Source organism: Adiantum capillus-veneris, chromosome 3 (assembly GCF_014529385.1).
Source record: "Adiantum capillus-veneris isolate H3 chromosome 3, ASM1452938v2, whole genome shotgun sequence".
Classification (NCBI taxonomy): domain Eukaryota; kingdom Viridiplantae; phylum Streptophyta; class Polypodiopsida; order Polypodiales; family Pteridaceae; genus Adiantum; species Adiantum capillus-veneris.
In genome coordinates, this window is record NC_140933.1 from 13,575,335 (window position 1) to 13,587,577 (window position 12,243).

Below are 12,243 nucleotides of genomic sequence, written 5' to 3' on the forward strand. Positions count from 1 at the left end.
TATTGATTGCACAAATCTCTACAATGCTTGGACTTTCTGACGATGTCGACGACGATGAGACGGGTTGAAATATGAAAACGCTAATGGCTGAAATCTGCAAATCTTGTATCAGTTGAATTCCGACTCTATTTCAGTGACGATGTTGATGATGATGATGCAACAACGACGTGCTGAAAATGAAAATGCTGAAATCTGTGTTTTTTGGGTTGAAACTACAAACTTCGTTGGATCTAACCGTGCAGCGACGATCTCCTACGGGAAGGTGAGATTTGCAAGGTTCGGGACTTCTACTACGCGATCTAACTGCTTAAAACTAAAAATGCTGGTCTACCTTGAGTTTCCGTCGCATGAATTTGCAAAACACTTGGTGGCCATGCTGATCCAAAAACGCTAGGGCTGAATTTGTCCAGATGCAAAAACGCTAGATCTGCTAATGTGGGGGTAGTCTTGCTGAGAAGGTGCCTGTTGAACCTTGGTTCCTGCTACCTCTTCTACCAAAAAAGTGCTAGTGCTAGTTTTCTTTATATACATGCTCGGAAAATTTGCCCTACCTAGTTTCCACCAAAAGTCACTTAAAAATAATAAGTGAAAAATATCAAAAATAGGGAAAATAGGTCTATGCACTGTAAAAATTCTCCTGATGGGTTTTAATGGAAATTTGATGGTCATGTTGTGTGCAACCAGAGGATATGCATCTAATCTAAGTGTCTTGACATGCACGGTCTGCGAACAGACTCAGAAAAGTGCCAGATCACTTCCTAATCTAACTGAACTGAACCCATGTCATGAAGCAGCTTGTCCACGTACACATAGGGTTAGATGTGCACGTGACATCCCCTGCGTTTCAAAGTGAGGTAGTGGTACCAAATTGTATGCGATCGAGGAGATCACCACAACAGGGTCTGGAATCCTGGAAAGGACTCTTCGCCAGCCCACTCTGATGTGTGGGTCATGCGATACTTGAACTTCATAAAGGTCTGTAAAGCTTGCTTCTTTGGGCCGCGCCAAAAGCGACACAAAGTCTTCTGTGGCTCCTTCGATGCTTCAACTTTGTTTATAGTCATGTGGCTACCTTCTTCAAGAATCTCAGAGGATGAAAATTCCCAAAACCACTTCCAACACAAAAACATGAACATACCCATTCCATGTAAAGTGACTGGAATAATAATATTCCTTCAAACAAATTGTGTATGCAATGCATATGAACAAAGAGACTAAGTGCCAAACCGTTCATCAAACACACGCAAACAATGGAATCGAATCTTGACTTTTTGATCTAAATCAAGCAAATGTGGAAAAACACAATGGAAATACCTATGCTTGATGTTGAATCCTTCTTGTGCTCTTTCGGATAATGTATCATGCCAAGGAAGAGACACGGAGTGTGAATTCCTTGGGTGCAAACATTTCATCTTTTCATGAGTAATATGCATACATCCGTGCTCATTCATGAGTGAATCGTGTTCATTGTACAATATGTCATGCCTATGAAAAGGGATCACATATAAGAAACCATCATGAATGAAACACTCGAACAATGCGTACTGACTAATCATTTGAACACATAATACTTCTTGTGGGGTTCTTTGGAACTCCACTTTAGAGCCAAGATCGGTTGTTCATGATCGATCGAATCTTCCTATGGTGGTTCTTTGGACCTTGACTCAAAAGCCAAGATCGGGTCTTCGTGATTGATTGAATCTGCAATGAGGTTAACTTCACTAGAGAAAGTATCCACTAAACCATCATCTTTGTGAACAATCACATCATTATCCTGCAAATCATCATGCTTGTGAATAATCACATCCTGATCATGTAAATCATCATGCTTGTGAATAATCACATCTTCATCATGCAAATCATCATGCTCATCATTATCATGCAAGTCATCATGCTTATCCTGATTATGCAATTCCTGTGTGTCGTGATTTGGAAAAGAAGAGACTGAGAGAGTATCCTTCTCTTAATTTTGTTCAATTTGCCCCTGCACATTAGAAAATAATTTCAACAGGTCTTCGCATTCACGTGCTATGACTACCATTCTTTCGTTGTATTTACGCTCTATGGCTGCCATTCTTTCTGTGTTCGGCTTTTTCTTTTCCTTTTATTGCTTTTCGCGTTCTAACTTTCTGTCCATCATCATCTTGTCAAAAGCCTCCATAGGAGTTAGTGCAATCCTTGGCGTAGATGGGGAGGGGGGAGGGTCAGAAAAACCTCCTGATGGGGAAAATTCTTCTTCGCCACTTTCATGCTCATCACCTCCATGCGAAATATCCATTCTGCTTCGGGTGACGACCATACACTAAAGTCTTGGGTTCTTAAGTTCACAAGGAACTTGGGCTCTTGTGGTTCTTGATTCTTGGGTTCTTGAGGGTCTTGAGGTTCTTGAAGTTCTTCTTTCGCTTGCAATCTGTGTTAGTAGAGAAGGATCTTCTCTTCACCTGAGCTCTTCTCTTTTCTGCGGGCGCACCCCGCACCCCTTGGCGGCCTTGCGCTAACACCAAGGTTGCTTTTTCCCACCTCACACCGATTGGCCGGTTCCTAAGTGCACGCTCCGCTCTCAATGAGTGAAAAGAGAAACAAGGGGAGGCTGGAAAAGCCCTTCTATCTTGGGTTTCCTATCACTCTTCAAAAACATGATTAGGAATCGACACGCCCAAGTGGACTTGGATTTTGTGGGACCGCGAGAAGCAAAAAAATTTCTTGTGGTTCTTTCCTCGAGTGATATAGAACACTGCCAAAGCTCTGATACCAATGTAAGGTGCAGCGGAAGTGAAAGTTGAACTTTTCTCAAGATGATCAATACTCCGAATTGTGCTCAAGGATTCCTTTTACTTACGGAAGGGAGAGCCTTCCGTCCCTTTAGTGAGAGAGTGCGATGGACACAAACAAAGTGGTGAACACTGTGAATGAAGGTGTTGAGACTGAGAGATAGAGAGAGACGAATACGACACCAAAATGTTGTTAAAACCCTCGTCCGAAGGCCCCACTTTCTATGGCAAGAGCGGTCTACTATTGATTGCACAAATCTCTACAATGCTTGGACTTGCCGAAGATATCGATTACGATGAGGACGACGACGAGACGGGCTAAAATCTGAAAATGCTAATGGCTGAAATCTGCAAATCTTGTATCTGCTGTGAGCAATGACACAATGAAAACGCAGATGCTCAAATCTGCATTTTCCGGGCTGAAACTGCAAACTTCGCTGCATCTAACCGTGCGGCGGGATCCGTTGCGGGAAGGTGAGGTCTGCGAGGTTCGGGAATTCTAATGCGGGATCTAACTGCTGAAAACTAAAAACGCTGGTCTATCTTGAGGTTCCGTCACAATGAATCTGCAAAACGCTAGGTGGCCATACTGATCCAAAAATGCTAGAGCTGAATTTGTCCAGATGCAAAAACGCTAGATCTATAGATATGGGGGGAGTCTTGCTGAGAAGGTGCCCGTTGAACCTTGGTTCCTGCTGCCTCTTCTTCTAGAAAAAGTACTAGTTCTAGGTTTCTTTATATACATGCTTGGAAAATTTGCCCTACCTAGTTCCCAACAAAAGTCACTTAAAAATAATTAGTGAAAAGTGTCAAAAATAGGAAAAATAGGTCTATGCACTATAAAATGCTCCTAATGGGTTCTGATGGAAATTTGATGGTCATGTTGTGTGCAACCAGAGGATATGCATCTAGTCTATGTGTCTGGACATGCACGGTCTACGAACAAACTCACAAAAGTGCCACATCACTTCCTAATCTAACTGAACTGAACCCATGTCATGAAGTAGCTTGTCCACATACACATAGGGTTAGATGTGCACGTGACATCTCGCTTTGCCTTTTAGTGTTGGAGCTCTTTTGACCTCTGTATATCCCCCCCCCCCCCCCCGCTCATCCCTACTTGTCCTTGCCATGCCCTTCTTTTTCTCCTTCCCTTCATACCCATTTGCCCTATTTTACTCAATGGGTTGCCATCCCCTAGGCTACCAATGGTCTTGTTGGGTGTGTGGCCCTCAAAGGGACATTGGGCATATGTATCGGCCAAGGCATTGCCTTGCAAAACATTTGAAACAAAAAGCTCATCAAGAACTTAATGTGCTTTTGTAAGGGCTTCGCATTTGGAATTTATATATGTAAGGCGTTTCTAGAGAAGATTCTCCTCGAGAAATTATTTCTCTATTATGTACACAATATTGTAGAACCTGGTCAAAACCCAAAAACTCCCAGATGCACACTAATCAAGGTGACCAAACTGGTACAGAAAGTGCCATCGATGAAACTTTAATTGGCAATATCTTGGCAACCAAAACTCTGATTGCCGATCTGAAAAGATGAATGTGCTCCACAAGATGAGCACTTCAGGCCCATGAATTCACTTCATCCATGACCCTTCATCCGCAACTATCCAATTCAATAAGGATATGCAATCCATTCCAGCTTAAAATTTTCATAACTTTCTCACTGTAGCTCCAATTCATGAGCCGTAAAGATGGGCCCGTAGAGCACCTTGAGCATTGTAGTTCTAGTCCATAAAGTTCAATTTTTTATCACCTCAGACATACCCACTTCTAGCATCAAAAACATATTTCTTGTCCCTTTAAAGCCGCATCGTTATCATTAAACCTTGCATGTTATCAAGCCCTTATCACTGTTGAATAAACATATAGCCTTCAAGTAAGCTTAACTCACATCCCATTTCTCTTTTTCCCATCTTGAAAGCAGAGTGGCATGACATCGATTGGCATAGACCGGAGACTCTGTAGGTTCAGAGCAGGTGGATGTCATGTAGCTCTCCTTCCGTGGTGAGAAAAAGAGCATTAAGGATGCACATTGTACGTAATTGAAGTCTACAGATTATTGACCAGTGTTCGGGGCTTGGTAACAAGCTAGCTTAATGCTAAATGTATGCAAGATGTGGCTTTAAGGGGCCAGAAACTATTTTGTTGATGCTAAAGGTGGAGATTCTTGAACCTGTCAAAATTGGAAGTTTAAAATATTAGAATTTTAGTACTAGAAGTGGTCTACGAGCCTCTTTTTATGGCTCATCAATTGGAGCTATAGTGAGGAAGGTATTATAGTTTGAAGTTGGGATTGATTTCAAACCTGTACCGGATTGAGCATCTGGTGGTGTAGGATCAGGGCTGAAGTGAGTGCGTCGGATTGAAGTGCTTATCATTGATGGGAGAGCTATGGAGGATGGTGAAGCCTTGCAGCCATGGCGCGTAGGGAGAAGGTGCAAAAAACAAAGAACGAGAGAGAAGAGAGAATCAATACAGCTTGTTGAAAAATAATGCTATGCTTTGTATTTCATATTGTGTAAAACAATCTTACAATATATAAATCTAAACTCACCATGCACACTATAAAAGTAACTAGGTCTTATCTGCATGCCTCAAGGGCCTGTTCGTGCGGGATTGACACTTTGAAAACCTAACAATCCCCCTCAGGCAACTCATGATACCTCAAGTTTTGGTGTACTCGTCAATCGTGAGTTTTAGGTTCTCTCACAACCAAGGATTTCTGGTGTATCCATAACGTGGTGCTATGCTAGTAGAACCCCCCCTTGAACAGATAGGGTGTAGGTTAAAAATTCAGCTACCAATAGATGGAGTTTTGGTTCACTGCCAAAGCTTGGGTTTAAGGTGTACCCAATAACCTCATGAGAAGCGGTAACAAAATAGTACTTGAGAACATAATAAACTAATAATTTGGGAGGTCTTACCACTCATGTGTGGCAGTGTCTAGAGCCCATACAATTTATTTTGACTAAAAACATGAAAAGATTTTAACTAGAGAACGTCATTGTCAACAGAATATATTGCAGGTTCAGTGTCTCCCTAAATCATATGAATTTAAATTTTTACCCTTTTGAAAGCATCTATTTGACGGATGATTTGTTTTACCATAGTGAACACAAGGATTCTTCTTGAAACAGTCTTTTGTCTGATGATTATTGCACCCACAAATGGCACAAGATCTGGTTCCACTAAATGGTCGAGATGAAGCTGAGGTAGCAGCACAATTAGTGACTGCATAGGCACTAGAAGTATCAGAAGAATTAATGGGGGATATTGCTTTGGAGACTGTATATGCACTAGGAAAAATAATAGAATTGGTATTAGTTACCCTTTTTTCTTCTTCCTGCAATGAATTGATGATACCATCCAAGGAGGGCAGCGGATCTTTCTCCTTTAATAGAGTAATAATCTGATGAAATTTGTCAGGAAAACTTTGTAGAAAAACGGCTATGAGATCTTCTTCTGGTACTGGGGCTTCGACATAAACAAGTTGAGTTTTAATACTCTTCAATCGGTTAACTAAAGGTATAATATTTTCATCAGCATGCATAGCAAGAGAGTACAATTCCATCTTTAGACTCATCATTGAATACTCGGCTTTAGCACCAAAAACCTTCTCTGACTGTATCGAGGCAGCACTCGCAGATTGCTTGTCATCCAGATAATGAATAAAATCATCTTCAAGAGATGTCAAAATTATACCTAATGCTTGCTCATCCTTGCGTTGTTGCTCGCTAGATAATGCTCTGGTAACTACAGTGGATATGCCAGATTCGTTGGTTGATAGCGGCTTGACAACGTTCCACAAAGTTTTCCGCATCAGATATCCCTTCACTTTAATTTGCCACATATGAAAGTCGGATCCATTAAACTTGTTGACTTTTGATGCCATATTCGATATGCAAAGGATAGCTTGGTCCTGTTTGCTATGCTTGCAAATAATGATCGTCAACCTTGGTTAATAGAATTTTCAATTGATTTTTAACATATCACTGGATCCATACCAAACCTTCAAGACTGCTTGGAAGAGTCCGCAGAAACTAAATTGCATTCCATTGCTGAAACTGAATTGCATTTGCAGTTGCTTAAACTTGAACACTGAGCATCGAGCATCGAGCACATAATTTGCAGGGTGTGAATCCATCTGGTTTAAGGGGTTACTTTAAGTTGGCCACTTTAATAAGGTGTGAACACAAAGGAAAAACAAGCTCTCTGTGTAGCAGCACAAACAAGAGATGACAGGCAAGATGGATGCACTCATAGTGGGCCAAGGAGGCACAAGTTGAAAGAGTCGAAAGATGGTCAGAAAGCCAGGGAACCCGATTGCGGCTGGGTTTGCTCTGTTTCATGCAGGTCAATAGTGTTTCTATCTTTCTCTGCAAGGGACTGCTCCCACGCGACTCTACGAGCATCGAGGGCCGGCTCTGATACCAGTTGATGGGAGAGCTATGAAGGATGGTGAAGCCTTACAGCCATGGCGTGTAGGGAGAAGGTGCAAAAAACAGAGAGCGAGAGAGAAGAGAGACTTGATACATCTCGTTGAAAAATAACGCTATGCTTTGTATTTCATATTGTGTAAAACAAGCTTACAATATATAAAGCTAAACTCACCATGCACACTAAAAAAGTAATTGGGTCTTATCTGCATGCCTCAAGGGCCTGTTCTTGCAGGATTAACACTTGAAAACCTAACAATCATCTGGAGCATTTCATTGGTGTTACAAAAATTATGAACCAAAGTTTTGGTTGGTGGATTGTTGGGATATAGATGACCTATGAAAGAGAACCTCACAGTAAGTAAGATTGGTATAACTAATTTTATAAGAAAAAAAAAAGTAGTCACTCACCTGCTCACAATTACGTGGCAAAACCAAATTGTCATACCTCCCTGTGTGATGCACACTAGAGATCCAACATGTAGAGGCCATTCTCATGCCGTTTAGACACATTTGCAAGCCACTTGCACTCGAAGATGAAGGTATGAAAGGTTCTAAAAAATTAACCTTTAGTATCCTTTCAATAGTTCCACAGTACCTGGCTATGTCACCATCTGTGTCAAAGTTTCCCATGATGCCACAGTCCTACGCTGGCCAATGTGGCACGTACGAAAGTGACGACCCTTTGACCACATAGAGTTAAAGGAAAGGCACTACAAAATAGAAAAATCTATTTTATCAATTACAAAGATTAAATCAAGAAAAAACTATACAATCTGGTTTAGTTGTATGAGAACTCTACCTTTGGTACGCAACCTCGTGCATGCTCCCATTCTTTGTCGGTGATGTCTTCTCCGCGTGCTTTTTCTTTGGTCATTCTCTCATGAATCCACTCCGCAATAATAAGATCTAGGAAACATGCAAGGTGTCTAGGCACTGGGGGTGCACTCCTTCTTCCATGTACTTGTTTACATGCTTCTCTCTCTTGCAAATGCCTTGCATTTTCCATTGTCCACAAGTCCACCCACTTGTTCATAACCTTTGCATTGAAAATATAAAATTTATTGACCACTCGGAATAGATTCATATCCATGTTAAATAATTTTCCCTTTCCACTTGGCAATTGTGAAGTCATCCTTACATCCTCCTTGTCTGACCACATACGAGACATTGAGGGATCAACTTGTGTCAAATACTCTGCGATGTAAACAAATGCCTCTTGCACCTTCGACCATACATGCCTCTAGTTGAGATCGTAGCCGCACAAAATCTTTGAGAGTCATTAAAAACCTCTCTACAAAGAACATCCATCGTGCGTGCACTACTCCGCATATAGCTATCTCCTCAACCACGTGAACCAAGAGGTGGATTTGACTAAGAAGAACCAAATTGAGGATATTTTTGCTGCAAGTGTTTGAGTAGCAAGGACAACATCTATTTCAATTTCCTTGGAGCTCACAAATCTGCAAGAAAACACACAAGAATATACTAAGTACTAGTTGAGGTTATTGTGTACATAAGAAAGTGTAGTTGAGTGGAGTCTTATGGTGTACCTTACTAGCTCTCCAAGTTTTAAAATAGCATCCCTCACTTTCTTGTCACAGCATATGCACATACTCACCGACAGAATGAACTACAATGTAAATTTAAGGAAGGTAAAGTGAGAGAAAGTCATACAGTGACAAATCATATGTGTCTTTTAAAAAACAATAGAGAGAATAGAGAAAGTGACATTACCTAAAGCATCGTATGCCAATCATGGAACTTCAACCCATAAAATTGAACGCTTCCACCTTTCTTTGCTTTTGTGAAAGCTCCCTTTAGCAATCGCATGTATCCTTTTGGTGTGCAAATAGATGCAAAGGTACCTTCACTTGGTCCAATTATTCTTTGGCTAGAATCCATGGCACTTTAGGAAGCAGAATCTTCCCATTGGAGGCACGACGTGGAGTAGCAAAGCGGGGAGACGTTACAAGACCCTCAAATCCTGTGCCCCCAATAAGTCCTTCTTGCCAATAATGTGGTCCCACAGGGTGTGGGCTACATTATTTAATATGTGCATGTGATCCGAGAGGTCTTGTATTTTTAAGTCCTTCCAATATGGAATCCTCAAAAATAATGGAATACCTTTACATATCTTTTGGTGGAGTACTCGGAGCCGGATTGTTGTGCTCTTCCCAAATAGTTGCCCAATTTTCCATCGTGAGCTTTAGAGATGTCTTCTCATTTGTTGGAGCCTTGTGCTTGCTATAACCTTGGGGTAAGAAATGATGGTTGTTTGGATAAATTACATTGCACAAGGCATCCGGTCTCTCTATCACCAATGATGGCCTGCAAGTAGGACATGCATTGTGTCCCGATGTGGACAACACTGCATAATATTATATCATTAGAGAGAAGCTTCAAACTAAAGGGAGAGGAATAGAGAGAGAAGGAAAAGGGAGATACCAGAAATCTCTACAAGCCCAAGATAGTCAGGCATAGTCCACATAAGGATTCTCACAATGACTTCTCTTCCCCGCCTTTGCAAGTGAGACATCTACAACAGGGATGCTTCTCCATAACTCCTCCATGAGGGGCTCGAGGTAGACACCAATATCTGCCACTTTGTACTTAAGGAAAGAAGTATATTTCCCATCTTGGTTGTCTCCCATGGTGGAATATTGTAGTTGACGATCACCACAGGCCAAATGCTCCATGGAGTACACTTAGTGCCAAAGGGGTTGACACCATCACTTGCTAACCCAATACTCAAGTGTCGAGGCTCCAACCCAAACTCTGGCCATTGAGTTTTAATGTGCCTCCATGCAAGTGAATCGATAGAAACACGCATTATTCCATCATTTGAGCGGCGGTTGTTGTGCCACGTGAGAAGCTCCATAGTAGATCTGCTTTTAAACATGTATTGAATGCCAGGGACTAATGGAAAATTTATCAAAACCTTGCGGGGTAGGTGTGCCCCACTCACTTTGGTCTTGTATTGTGATTCCCCGCACACGGGACATGAGGTAGCATGTGTGTGCTCATTGTGGTATAGTATATAATCATTGACACACAAGTGGATGATGACATATGATCTAACTCGTTGGCGATCTGGAGACATGTGGTGATATTTTGGAAACATTTTTCCCATCAAACTACAACAAACGAGCATATTAATAAAATTGCAAGGAGGCACCATGAAGCGAGAGAGATGTATAAAAAGCCATATAACAAACTTACCCAAGGAGTGCATCAACACTTGCATTGCTCCAGCCAAATTTGTCTTGTAAGTTGAGGACTTCCAACGATGTCCAGAGCACCGAGTATTGTGCACCATCGTAAAGAGGTGTTTGAGCACTTGTTAGCAATCTGTGCTCCATTGTCCTTAAGCGTCGAGTGCATGGATGACGACCCTCCTCTCACACATAGCGTTCATGAGCCAGTAACTCATCACACATATCAATTATGTGTTCATCCTCTACCTCAAAGTGCTCCTGAGATGCTAGAGAAGGAGCTGTCGAAGTACTGCGAGGGTCACCATACACCACGCCTAATTCGTCAAATAGCTCTTGTCTTTGTCGTTCGACCTTGCGCACCGACGCACCACCAGCGAACACAAACCAATAGGGCACCTCCTCAAGGTGCTCTCATGTCTTTGAGCTCTTTTTTGAGGATGCCAAAGCCCTTCATTCTCCACGTGCTCCAAAGAAATGCACCTCAAGCGAGGGATTTCCCTTTTGCACTTGGTGCAAGGAGAAGGGAGTTTTTCCTTGAGCCACTAGTCACGTCCAGCGCCGTTCAGAGGGCCACGGTCATCCCAATCTTCCTGCACACACGTGAAACATCGATTATAATTCAAAAAAATTAAATCAGCCATATATGTCTTTAAAAATAAAGAATTTATAAAAAGAGAGAAATACAAAGAGAATAAAGTGCAATGAGTGCTACAAATTTTTTTAATAAAATGCAATCAATACTTATAATAAATGGATTAACTTTTAATTGCAAATGGTACAAAAGGAATAAAACATTCATATAAAAAACACCTAAAAGTGCTACAAATAAACATATGCTAACTATTTAAGTACATGTTAGTATAAAATATTTAATAGAGAAAATTTAAAAAAAGAAAAGAATCATTAAAAAAAGAAAAGACTATGTATAAAATTATGTCTATCTAAGGGTAGAGGGGGGTGGTTTATACCCCCCCCCCCCACCTTGGTTACGTTCGTATCTCTTTGAAATGATGTTACATGGTAATATGTGCGGTAATGCAAGCGATAATATTTGCGGTAATCATCGGCGCCTAAAAAAGAAAGAAGGGTAGAGTATGCCGTGTATTTGCGGCATGCTATATCCTCCTCTTCTCTTCCATCGCACATGCACCTTGCCCAACCCTCCCTACTCTACCTCTCTCTGTCGTTTCCATCTCTCCCCTCCTTCTCCCTCACACACACACACACACACACACACACACACATTTTGGGTCATTTTCAAAGAAGTCTTTGAAGTGGGGCTTACCGCGATCGACATAGGAAGCTCAACCTAACGGTCAACCATATTTACAATGTAAGGTAATCCAATAACCTCCCCCCCTCTTTCCCTATTGTATTCTACTCCACACACACACATACAAACACACACACACACACATGTGTGTGCACACACACACTTACATGCATAAAGATAGAAACAATAGGAGATTAAGAAGTGCACATACCTCATTCATTTGATCGATTGATGCAATAGGTATTATCGTAAATGATTTTTTAATGTAGGCTGCTTAGTGCAGTAGATAAATCTTCTTGCCCGGCGTTGTAAACTTGTTTGCTTTGTTTGCAAATGGATACTTGAGTAGCTTTGTTTGCAAATGGATGTAAGAGTAGATTTGGGAGTGGGAGTGGGTGATGCAAGAAAAAAGCGATCAAGATGCAACATGCTCATCCTACAGACAATAACACGAAGCTTAGGCCAGATAAACCCCCACGCACTATGGCTCGGAAGGCAAAGCAGCATGGAAGGACAAATATGTAAGAT